The sequence below is a fragment of the Euprymna scolopes genome, chromosome 9 (assembly GCF_053919585.1).
Source record: "Euprymna scolopes isolate OS-2025 chromosome 9, ASM5391958v1, whole genome shotgun sequence".
Lineage (NCBI taxonomy): Eukaryota > Metazoa > Mollusca > Cephalopoda > Sepiida > Sepiolidae > Euprymna > Euprymna scolopes.
Genome location: NC_136490.1, coordinates 169256697 through 169268926, shown reverse-complemented (window position 1 = coordinate 169268926; position 12230 = coordinate 169256697). Strand labels below are relative to the sequence as shown.

General features: G+C 29.5%; 1 long non-coding RNA gene across 1 annotated transcript in view; it reads left to right on the top strand.

Annotated features, from left to right (window-relative positions):
- Window positions 1–403: 403 nt before the first annotated feature.
- The window catches only part of LOC145284979 (uncharacterized), a 44832-nt gene continuing 33005 nt past the window's right edge, over window positions 404–12230 (top strand). Inside the window, exon 1 of the long non-coding RNA XR_013868916.1 lies at window positions 404–1007. This is a non-coding gene — a long non-coding RNA (uncharacterized LOC145284979). The remainder of the gene's footprint in view (window positions 1008–12230) is intronic.

Sequence of the window (12230 nt, the reverse complement as noted above, 5' to 3'; positions counted from 1 at the left end):
GACAATGCTTAATTCAATGATAATATTGGTAGTTCGAGAAATTAATTTTTCTTCGAGTTATATTGAATCCATTAATACGGACTTCAGGGGCTTTTTTAGTAATGTTCCTGTAAAAATTATTTTATTTTTATTTTATTGTTACAAATTACGATGCTTTATTTACATAAAAAAAAGCAAAAATAAATTCTTGCGTTTTTTATTTACTACTGAAAACCATAACTTTAGTAAAGGTATTTTTTGTTTAAACAAAATAGTACATTTTCAGTAAGATTTTAAATAAAAATAATTCGTTACTTATATTCCGCGATCATTATTTGATAAACACTGAAAATTTCATTAGAATTGGTTAATTTCCTGATTTTTGGTGAATTTTTAAGTAAAAAGAGGGGTCAAAATGTTTATACATTTCGAGCATCGGCATTCATTTTGCCCGTAGCTACTAAAAACCTAGCTAGCTAGGTAGAAAACGAACACTTAGAAAAATCAATTTTATCCCAAAAAAAAAATGTAAACAAGTAAAAATATATTTTTTAAAAATATTATCTTCAAAAAACGGCCATAAAATGTGTTTTCAATCGATATTTATTCAAATAATAGACGAGTTTTCTATGGACAAATTTTCCGTTGACGAATCTTCCTAAATTCGTTTTCGCAGCACTTTCTATTTCCGGTTCGATTCTTTTACCGGAAGTTAGTATAAAAGCTCTTCCAGTGTTGAGAATTTCTTCTTATATCTATTCTACTAGTAGAGCAGGAGCATGCGTTTATGTTAATGGTTGAAAAAGTTCATTCAAAGTTCGAACAATATTCCGTCGAACATTCAATTTCATGAAACATGAAATTTATTCGGCTTTAAAAATAAAACTTGAGCAGAAACAAAATGTCGGACATTCTTTTTGTAAGCGTCAGAAATAAATGGCGGAGATGAAAAAACTGTGAGGAAGATGGAGTATTATGAAAAAAATGTCAAGTTTCTTGATTGGATGAAACTGCAGAAAGATTATCAAGTAAGTTCCGTAAATTCATGTAATTGGTAATTATTTCCGAAACTTTATTTATTGAAATTTTAATTTGGCCACAAATGACACGTGCAGGTTTTTCAGCTCGGAAAAATGGGGCGGGATATTCTGCAGGTTACCTATCTAATAATAGCTATTATTAAGAAACGCTGCAGGGGGGGGGGGGGATTTAATTATTGGAAATATTTAGATACGTTACAACAGAACACCGACCACTCTAATTTGTTTTTTGGTGCTAATGCAGAGAGTGATCCGCGCTATTTTTTAAATCGTATTTCCACGTTTTATTATGTTTTTTTAAATTTTTTTTATTCAATTGTAAGGTTTATGTTTTATGATCTTTTTGGGTTTGTATTACTGTACACATAGATTCGAACATATAAAGTGGTCAAAACGATAAATATTTTTTTAAGTTTACATTTTTAAGTTTTGGTACTAGTGCAGAGAGTGATCTGGACGTAAATAATAACACTATTATTTAAAAAGCCATTCTTAACATGGGGAGGGGAGGATGTTTTGTACCTATTCTATACTTTAACCTTACAATTGAATAAAAAAAAACACACACCATAAAACTTTAAACTTGGAAATACGATTTGACACGGTAAGTTTGGGAAAAGGAATTATAAATAAAAAACTAGACAAAATACGGTTAAAAACTCACTCAACAGTATTTTGCATATTTTTTTATTTTCAACTCCTTTTCCCAAACTTACCGTGTCAAAGAGAGTCGGTCGCCATTCTTAATTTTCCAATACATCGATAAACATTGTATGTTTTTCGAGCTGAATAAACATGTTACATTAAATAAAAACACTAAAAACATATCCAGTTAGGTAGAAAAGTATCTTGTTTTGATAACATTTATTGGTATTATTATACAAACACCGTGACAGCGTTATGGTTAGGATTAGGGTTAGGGTTAGGTTTAGGGTTAGGGGTAGGGTTAATTCGCTGTCACGGTGTTTGTATAGTTTTACCCATTTATTTGTCATATATTTGTTTTTTGACAACTTTTTTGAATCTATATGTACAGTAATACAAACTCGAAACGTGTTTTCGAGGGATTTTCGGGTGTGCTGAAAACGAATATCACATTTTCACGATATTGCAAACATACTTTTCTGCATATTTCATCCAGTAATATACGCTTTTCGGAAACTTAAATTTATATCATACACTTTTTGGAAACTTAAATTTATATCATACACTTTTCCGAAACTTCTTTTAAATTTATATCCATCGATTCCTGAAACTGTATTTTTCTGAAACCTAATAACTTCCAATTTCTGATAAAAAAAAAAAAAAAAGACTCAAGCGCAGATTGTTTATAGGGCTTTTAGTGAATTGTCAATGGGCGCAACCTTCCGTCAGCACAAACGCAAAATGTCCGCAGAGACATATGTCCGCAGAGACACGTGCTGAAAACGAGGCAAGCTCCTCCCGCCAAAAAATGCACGAACTATAATTTGAAAACGGGGCTTCTCTCTGCGAAGAAGGGGAGTATTAATTTTGGCCATTTTGAATTCTTACGATTCGTAAAAAGTTGGTATGATTTGGTATGAAATAAACAGCGTTTAAAACTACTTAAAAATACTAATAAATGATTCAGAACTCGAAAAGCATACAGTGTTTACCGATGTATTGGAAAATTCCAAATGGCGCCCGACTCTTAACACGGTAAGTTCGGGAAAAGGTGTTATAAATAATAAACTAGACAACATACTGTTAGGAATTCGCTCAATATATGTTACCGTGACATAAGTTGACATATATTCGGTGGTTTTATAATAGTATTTTATTTATAACACCTTTTCCCAAACTTACCGTGTTAAAGAGAGTCGGGCGCCATTTTGAATTTCCCAATACATCGGTAAACACTGCATGTTTTTCGAGCTGAATAAACATGTTACATTGAATAAAAACACAAAAAATATATCCAGTTTGGTAGAAAAGTAACTTATCTTGCCTTTAATTAACATTTATTTGTTATATATTTGTTTTTTGACAACTTTTTCGAATCTGTGTACAGTAAACCCAAAAAATTTCATTCAATTTGATCGAGTAGATTTTTTTTTTCAGCGGATAAACACGTTTTTATGAGAGCGCGTTGAAGGCAGACAGACATTTTTTTTTTTTTTTTTAATTTTGTTTTAATTTTATAAACGTAACAGGGATAAAACTCCATGTAAAGCGCCGATACTCCCTCCCCATCTTTAATTCTAGCTTTTCTTCCTAAAAATCGAACCTTTTGTTTGGTATCATAACATTATTTTTTCGCTGTAAAAAAAAAAAAAAAAAAAAAAAAAAAAAAAATCATGAAATTAAGTGAAATTTTTGGTACTTATACAGTTTAGTGACGACATTAAAAAATGGAAATATTGAAAAAAATTTTGGTCGAGTTGAACAACTCCCCCCCCCCCTGTAATTTTTTTTACCGATAGTTTCATTAAATTCTTTTGCTGGATTTTCATTGATTACACACTAATCTAATAGATTATGAAAAAAAAAAAAAAAAATTATTATTTCGACATTTGGAAGGGGTGCTCACTTTTTAGTTACAACGTTCTGGTAAACCGGTCACCCATTTTGTAACCATCGATATTTTTTTTTTTTTCTCATAATCTGATAGATTAGTGTATAAACAATATAAATCCAGCGAAAGATTTAATTAAAACTATCGGTGAAAAAAATTACAGGGGGGGGAGTTGTTCAACTCGCGATGTTTGTTTTTTATGAAATTGTTTTTTATAACAATGAATGGACATATTTTTAATGTTATTTTTTTTTGTTTTTATGAAAAGTTTCAATTTTTTTTTTACTTCGTTTTTATTTTTTCTGTTTTTTATAACAATGAATGGACATATTTTTAATTTTTATTTTTTTTTGTTTGTATGAAAAGAAAGTTTCAATTTTTTTTTACTTCGTTTTTATTTTTTCTGTTTTTTATAACAATGAATGGATATATTCATAAAAACAAACAAAAATAAAAAAAATTAAAAATATGTCCATTCATTGTTATAAAAAACAATTAAAAAAAAAAAAGTGAGCACCTCTTCCAAATGTCGAAATAATGATAAATTTTTTTTTTTTTTCATAATCTATTAGATTAGTGTGTAATCAATGAAAATCCAGCAAAAGAATTTAATGAAACTATCGGTAAAAAAAATTACGGGGGGGGGGTGAGTTGTTCAACTCGACCAAAATTTTATTGTACGTAGACTGAAGTTCTCCGAAAAATAATTTCACTTCATTTGATCAGTTTTTTTTTTTACAGCGAAAAACAATTATTTTTCACGACGACGTCAACGTCGCCATTTTGGAAATGTACTTAGCAGAATACCTCCATTTTAGGCCAAATTTCGCAATCTAGCCTTTTTTTTTCTCTCGCCAGAATGAGATGGTATTTATTTGCTCCCCCACTGAGCAAATTAGGCACAAGGCCGTTTTTAATGTGAGGTAAAAACCAGCTCCCCTAAAAGGGGTCACTCTGGTTACCAAAAATAATAATTGCGCACAACAGTACATCTGCATTTTTTTTTTACGTTTTTTTTTATTTTTTTTTAAATCTGCAATATTTTGCGTTTTTGTTTTTTTTAATTTTTTTAATTTTTTTAATTTTTTTTTTTTTAATTTTTTTTTTTAATTTTTTTTTTAATTTTTTTTTAAATTTTTTTTTTAATTTTTTTTTTTAATTTTTTTTTTTAATTTTTTTTTTTAAATTTTTTTTTTAATTTTTTTTTTTAATTTTTTTTTTTAATTTTTTTTTTTAATTTTTTTTTTTAATTTTTTTTTTAATTTTTTTTTTTTTTTAATTTTTTTTTTTTTTTTAATTTTTTTTTTTTTTTTTAATTTTTTTTTTTTTTTTTAATTTTTTTTTTTTTTTTTAATTTTTTTTTTTTTTTTTAATTTTTTTTTTTTTTAATTTTTTTTTAATTTTTTTTTTAAATTTTTTTTTTAAATTTAAAAAAATTTTTTTTTTAAATTTTTTTTTTTTTAATAAGAATACTATTGAATATGCAAAGAAATTGAAGAATGCAAAGAATTGAATTTTTATACGAGATTATTTTCGAAACATGCGCACTGGACACGCATGGAACTTCGAAACAAAATTTTAAATTCGATATTTTCATAATAAAATTGACAATTTTTTTTTAATAGATGATTTTTATTAATGCAGGATTGCAGGATTTTTTTAAATAATTTTTAAAATAATTTTTTAAACATTTTTTTAAACATTTTTTTAAGCGTAATTTTAATTAGAAATGATAAAAAGAAACGATATTGAAATTGACAACATTATTAGAAAACAATTTTTTAAAAATAAATGATTGTTTTAGAAATAAATAAATACGGCAGCAACGGTAAATTTTCAGATTAGGTCCACCCACCTCCACAATTTTCTTTTAAATGACGACTTTTATAAGTTTTCGAATATGCTGAATACGAAAATCGCATTGGATTTTGCAGAAATAAGTAGTTATCGAGATATAAAAAGTTGTATTATGCATTGTGTTCTTTGGCGGCCATCTTTATTACGCGCGTGTGCGCATGCCAGAAACAAATCTACTGAGATTTCCACCTACCGGAAACATTTTTCTGCGATTGCCCCTCCCCCTATCACTTAGCTGAAAAAATCCACAAATCCACTTTTCTGAAAGGTATAATCCCTCCCCCCCAAAAAAAATGATACACGCAAAACTGAAAAAAAAAACAAAACAAAAAAAAACTAAAGAATTTGTGGAAAACAAACAAATTTAATGACTTTTAAGGGGGTTATTTTTCTCGTTATGAAGTTCTTTTCTGAAACTGAGAATAACTCTCTCTCCCTGTTAAGTATGTTTTACTAAATAATATTTCAGTTTCGCAAGAAAATAAAAAAAAGAAATAAATAAAAGGATTAAACCGGCAAATAAGAACAATTTTTGAGTTAAACCAACATTGAATTTTTATAAAAAACTTTTGTTTGTGTTTTTCGAACAAATAAATAATTTAAATGAAATATTGAAATTATAAATTCAATTAAAAAATGTTGGAATTAAGGCAACATTGAATTTTTATGAAATAGAAGTGTTTTTTTTTTTTGGGGGGGGGGTCCAAATTCACATCCCAAAGATTTTTCGGCCTGAACAGTTACATCGCTTCATTAGGTGTATCAGAATTTTTGTAGGAATTTTTGACACCCCTAACACGAAACTGCAAATAAAATATAAAAATCTCGTAATTTCTCTGTTAAAAGTGGGTTATTTATTTTCTTTATGGATTATACTTCCAAAATAAACTATTAAAGTTGTTTTAAAAGTAATAGAAATATTTTTTTTTTTTTAAACAGTAATGAATTTTCTGAACTTAATATTTTTCAATTTTTAAACTTTAAAAATCTATCAAAATTTTTCTATTGATTCTATTATGATATTTTCAGGGTCAATGTGAAATTTTATGTTCTTTCCAATAAACCGAATATAATATTTTAGACAAACGTTTTTTTTTTAAATTCACGCCCCCCCCCCATTTTCAAGTTTCTATTAAAAAGTAAATAATTAATTTACTCACAAATTGAAGAGAAAAGGTCCAAGGTTTCAAATTTATCAAATTTAAAAAAAAAAAAAAAAAAACGTAGTGTTTTTTAGAATTTTACCTGTAAAGTTTGAAGTTTAAAACCCTTTTTTTTAACCACGTTATGTTTTTTTTTTTATGGAACCTTGGTCCTTGGTCCTTTTTAATTGAAAAAAAAATTAGGGCTTGAATTACATTTTCCGATGAGTTATAAGCTTAGAAAGACAGGGGGTCGAATAAATTCACGCCTCCCATTTTGAAATGTCTATTAAAAAGTAAATAATTAATTTATGTACCAAAGTCTTATATATCACAAATTGAAAAGAAAAGGTCAATAAATAATATATTAAAATTTAAAACAAAAAAAAGAACTGTTTTTTAGAAATTTACCTGTAAAGTTCGAAGTTTAAAACCTTTTTAAAAAAAACACTTTTTTTTTTTTTTTTTGTTAATGAAACCTACTTTAATTGAAAAAAAAAAATTAGGGCTTGAATTACATTTTTCGAGGAGTTATAAGCTTGGAAAGATGGGGTGGAATTATTCACTATTTTCATGAAATTTCTGACACACCTATCGCTTTATACTAGGCACCGCCAAAACTGGGGGGGGGGCAGGTCAGTACTTTTTGACGGACCGTCTTTTTAAAAATCTACCAAAAATCAGGTAATTATCCGATCAATACGAAATTTTCAGCGATTATTAGAAGAATGAACTTTATAACAGTGTACTTATTTTTCATAAACGATATTTATATATTTTTTTTTGCTTACAAAACACCCCCTTGTTTTGAAGTGGGAACAAACATGCTTAAAATAATCATCTGAAACTGAACACAAGATATTGTTATTGTAAGGAACAGAATTATTGATTAAAAAAAAAAAAAAAAAAAATTGTTTGCATACTTTATTTTGACGTCTGAATATCAGAACTTCGATTGTGTTTAATTATCACGCTTTTGAGTTTTGAAGTGTGAAATTCGGTGAATATGTTAAGTAAAATAATTAAAGTTAAGCAAAACAAAAAGTTTTAATATTTATACGAAAAAAGCCATTTTAAAATTTTTGATAAATAAATTAACAATTTTTTTTTTAGCGAGCCAAATAATGCATGACCATTATTAGGGCATGCTTTGAATAATCGATACAAAAAAAAAAAAAAATTTGATAAATATTGTGCCCTTTGTTAAAAATAGCATCATTTTTTTCGATCCCGTTTGAAAACGTTTGCCGCCTTTCGACTACGGTGGACCAAACACGCTGAAATAATTTTTTTTTATTCTGCTTTAAATTGCCCCCCCCCCCATTTTGGGGAGCCTGGCCCCCACACACATACACATTAAAAACCAAACTCATACAAATGGTCACCCATCTGGTACTGGCCAGCCTCAGCTTAATGATACATTGAAATTTTCGTCACTGAAAAATAAGTTTTTTTGGCCTGTTTGGTCTTCCATAGTTTTATCAAACGCAAACGTAAACAGTGTCGATATAGACTCTAGATCTACGCGAAATATCTGGTTACCTATATGAATAAGTGGAATTATTTGAAATTCAGGTACTTATAATATTTTTGCATATTCTCTTAGAAAATCATCCTAAATCTTAGACAATAAATAAATAAATTATTTCAAAAACCTTTTTTTTTAAATATTTAAGTACGTTTTTTGTGCAAGACAAAAAATGTCAATTGTTAACTTTTTGGGAAAATTTAACATTTAAAATTTAATTAAAAATATTAGAAAAAGTTTTACATTATTATGTTTTCCATATGATAAAATTCAGGGTTTTATCTTTCTGGAAAAAAAAAGTTACTCAAAAATAATGGATAAATGTAATTTCGTTTTAAAAAACAACTTGATTTTGCGGCCATTTTTGGCGGTGCCTACACCACTAGCAGTATCAGAATTTTGGGGGAATTTTTGACACCCCTAACAGAAAACTGCGAATAAAATATAGAAAACTCGTAATTTCTCTTTCTAAAGTGGGTTATTTATTTTCTTTATAGAATATGCTTCCAAAATAAACTATTTAAGTTGTTTAAAAAATAATAGAAATATTATTTTTCATTGTTTAAAAACATTGTTTACAAAGTGCGTGCGTGCGCTCTGGGGAGCCATTTTGTTACGTAGTGAAATCAATTGATTTTTATGAGATGAATATTTTTCAATTTTTAAACTTTAAAAATCTATCAAAATTTTCCTATTCGTTCAATTGTTACGTTTTTTTTCAGGGTGAATGTAAAATTTTATGCTCTTTCCGATAAACTGAATATAATATTTTAGACAAAGGTTGTTTTATAAATTCACACCCCCATTTTGAAATGTCTATGAGAATTTTAATAATTAATTTTGGTCGGCACCTTTTATATATCACAAATGTAAGATAAAACATGAATAAATAAAATACTCAAATTTAAAACAACAAAAAAATATCACTTATCTGTAAATTTACCGGTAAAGTCCAAAATGTAAATCCTTCTTTTTTTCGATAACCACGTGTTTTTTTTTTTTTTTTTTTTTTTTTTTACGTGGAAGCTTAATTTTTGTTTAGAATTTTCCAGTTATTAATGGTCGGTCAGTGTATATTTTTATATTTAATTCCTGGTTTCCATTTTTTCGATATAAAAAAAAGAAAAGACGAAACCCGATAATGCAGATTTATAGTATAATAAATAAAAAATTCAGGTATTTCTTTAAGATATTAAAAAAAAAAAAAATAACATTGCATATCTTCGTCATTTTGTAATCCGTGTAAATACATAAATGAAAAATCCCAGTTTTCATGTACGATAGCGTAAAGGCGCCCACATTATAAAAAAGGACGATATTATCTCCCTTTATTCATATAAGGTCAATATGAAGCCACCCTCGAAAATTCCTTTAAAATTACGGCCAAATCTGTTCATTGCAATATGGCCATAAAGTGGGTGCCCATTTGACGTCACATCATTATAGAAAAGTGACCCCCCACTTTGTGACCAGTTGTAAAAATTTTTATCTTGGAAACTACTAGTTTCGTTTGCCGTATATATAAATGGTTATTTCCATTTTCAGCGCCTCTGAAAACCTTTAAAAGTGGAAAATTTGAAGGAATATAATCCAATATCAAGATTAAGGTTTCTGAATTAGTGTTTTTTTTTTTTACACTTATAGGCTTCCGTACATAAGTAAGAGATAATTTTTCACTTCCGGTGTCGTTACAAGTTTCTTCAAAGACACGCGTGGTCACGATGTGTGTTGGAAAAATCCTTCCATTTAAAAAATACATAAATATGAATAAATTCTCATACAGGAAGAGTAAAAGAAAGCATATCTTACTCATTAACCAGGTAAGTTCTTTATTTTGCAGTTAAAATAATTATCGTAAGATTCAAGTAATATTTTAATTGACAATCCGTGTAATGTTAAGTGAAGAAATCGAAGGAAAAATAAATAAAATTGTTTATTTCTCTATTAAAGCTTTTATGATATTAAAATTTAGTCTTTGCTCGTTTTATTGAAATAAAATTTACGGGTTTAAATTACGTTTTCATATTATTAAAATCTGATAGAAATATAGGTGTATATTCAAAATGGCGACTCGGCTGAAAATTCCCCCAAAATTCTGATACTGCTAATACACCACTAACATTTTCTATGTTTTCTTTTTATAAGAATCTCATTTTTTTGTTTACTTAAAAAAATCGCAGGGCAGTTTTTTGCACATAATTTATCATAAAAAGTTCATTTTTTTGCATATAAGAATTTTTTGCACATATTTTATCATAAGAATTTAATTGTTTTTTTTTTTTTTCATAAAAATAATCGCTGACAATGAGTTCCACCACAGAAACTTGTGACAAGTATTTTCTTATAATTTATGGGTTCATGTTTGTTATATTTCCGTTAAAGTAAAAGTTTCTATGGCACGTGATTTTGCACACTTTCCTTTTTCAAAGGGTTGAGTTTTTTTCTTCAACATTTTGTTACTAACAGCTCTTGCGTTTATTGCTGCTACCTGCTCTTTACTATTTGCTCTTACGTTTACTATTTGCTCTTACGTTTACTATTTGCTCTTACGTTTACTATTTGCTCTTACGTTTACTATTTGCTCTTACGTTTACTATTTGCTCTTACGTTTACTATTTGCTCTTGCGTTTATTATTGGCTGTGAAATTAGTTTGGTAAAGCCTAGTAAAGAGGTTTTGCTCTGTCTTCTGTTCTATGATAAAACACCACAATTTACCGAACTGCTTTTTTATTTTCCTCATGGGAGAAGATTATTCGGCTGGATAAATTTGATGTTTCCTCGGCAGACCCTCAGGCCAGCAAACTTTGGAAATTATGGTTCCGCAACTTTAATTACTATTCATCAACTATTGCTTCGTTAAACCCTGATAAGCTAAAAGTTCTCTATTTAAACATCGGTCCCTCTGTTGCTGTCGTTATCAAAGGTTGCTCTGGTTTTGAACATGCCGTGGAATTATTGAAAGGCGTTTACAAGTTTCCAAGCGTTATTCACGCTAGACATCTGCTTTCCATGCGTTTGCAACAAGAAAGCGAGTCTGTCGACCAATACCTTCAGGCCTTGAATCGACTTACCGGTGACTGTTGTTTTAAAGACATAACGGCCACCATTTACAGAGATGAATCTGTCCGTGATGCATTCATTCGTGGTCTCCGGTCTTCATTGATACATGCTAGCCTTCTTGAAACCGACACTCTAACTCTTACAGAAGCCACTCACACTCAATGTGCTAGGGCTTTAGAACAAGCTCACTTTCGCATGGAATCGTATGCCTCTCAGATTGGAGCAGTTGCTGTTACTTCTACTACGGGAACTAAAAATGTGCTGGCCGATTTTGCCGAGGAGGCCACTTGTATTTCTAAAAATTCTATCCAACTGATTCTCGAATGGAGTGTGACTCTGTACAGTTCTCTGCTGCCCTTCTTCTTTGTGGCAAGTGCTACAACTGTGGAGGGCAACATCACCCTAAGGATGACCGCCGCCTTTGCCCTGCCCGCGATAAGGTATGTTGAAGCTGTGGTAAACTCGGGCATTTTTCTTAAGTTTGCCGTTTTACTCTAACGACACCTTCACGTTCTTCTTCTGCTATCATAGGGGCCCACGCTAAAGGTGGTGATAGTTGCCCTCCTATCACCGAAACTGTGGAGTTAAAAGGAAAAAGGTTAACTGCCCTTATAGATATCGGCAGTTCTGATAATTTTATCAGTGCCCGCATTGTCAAAACAATGAGACTGCCCACTTTAAAACGGAACTCCGTAATTTCTATGGCATCATCTGCCGTTTCCCTTAAAATGTCTGAATATTGCACCGAGAACATTTTCTTCAATTGTTACGAATATAAAGGGATTGACCTGTGCTTCCTGACTCCTGTATGGACATTATACTCGGGTGCCGTTTTTGAAACTACACCAGGGCATTACTATTTCTTTTGGTGGATCTCAGGATGCCTTAAAAATCTGCGTGCTAACCAAAATCAGTTGTGCCCCTGTAAAATTGTTCCAAAACCTGACCCCTGATTGCAGACCCATTGCTACAAAATCCCGAAACTACCGTGCAGAGGATGCCCGATTTATTGAAAAGGAAATTCTTCAACTACTAAAGGACGACGTAATTGAAACCAGCTATTCACCGTGGCGTGCTCAAATTGTAA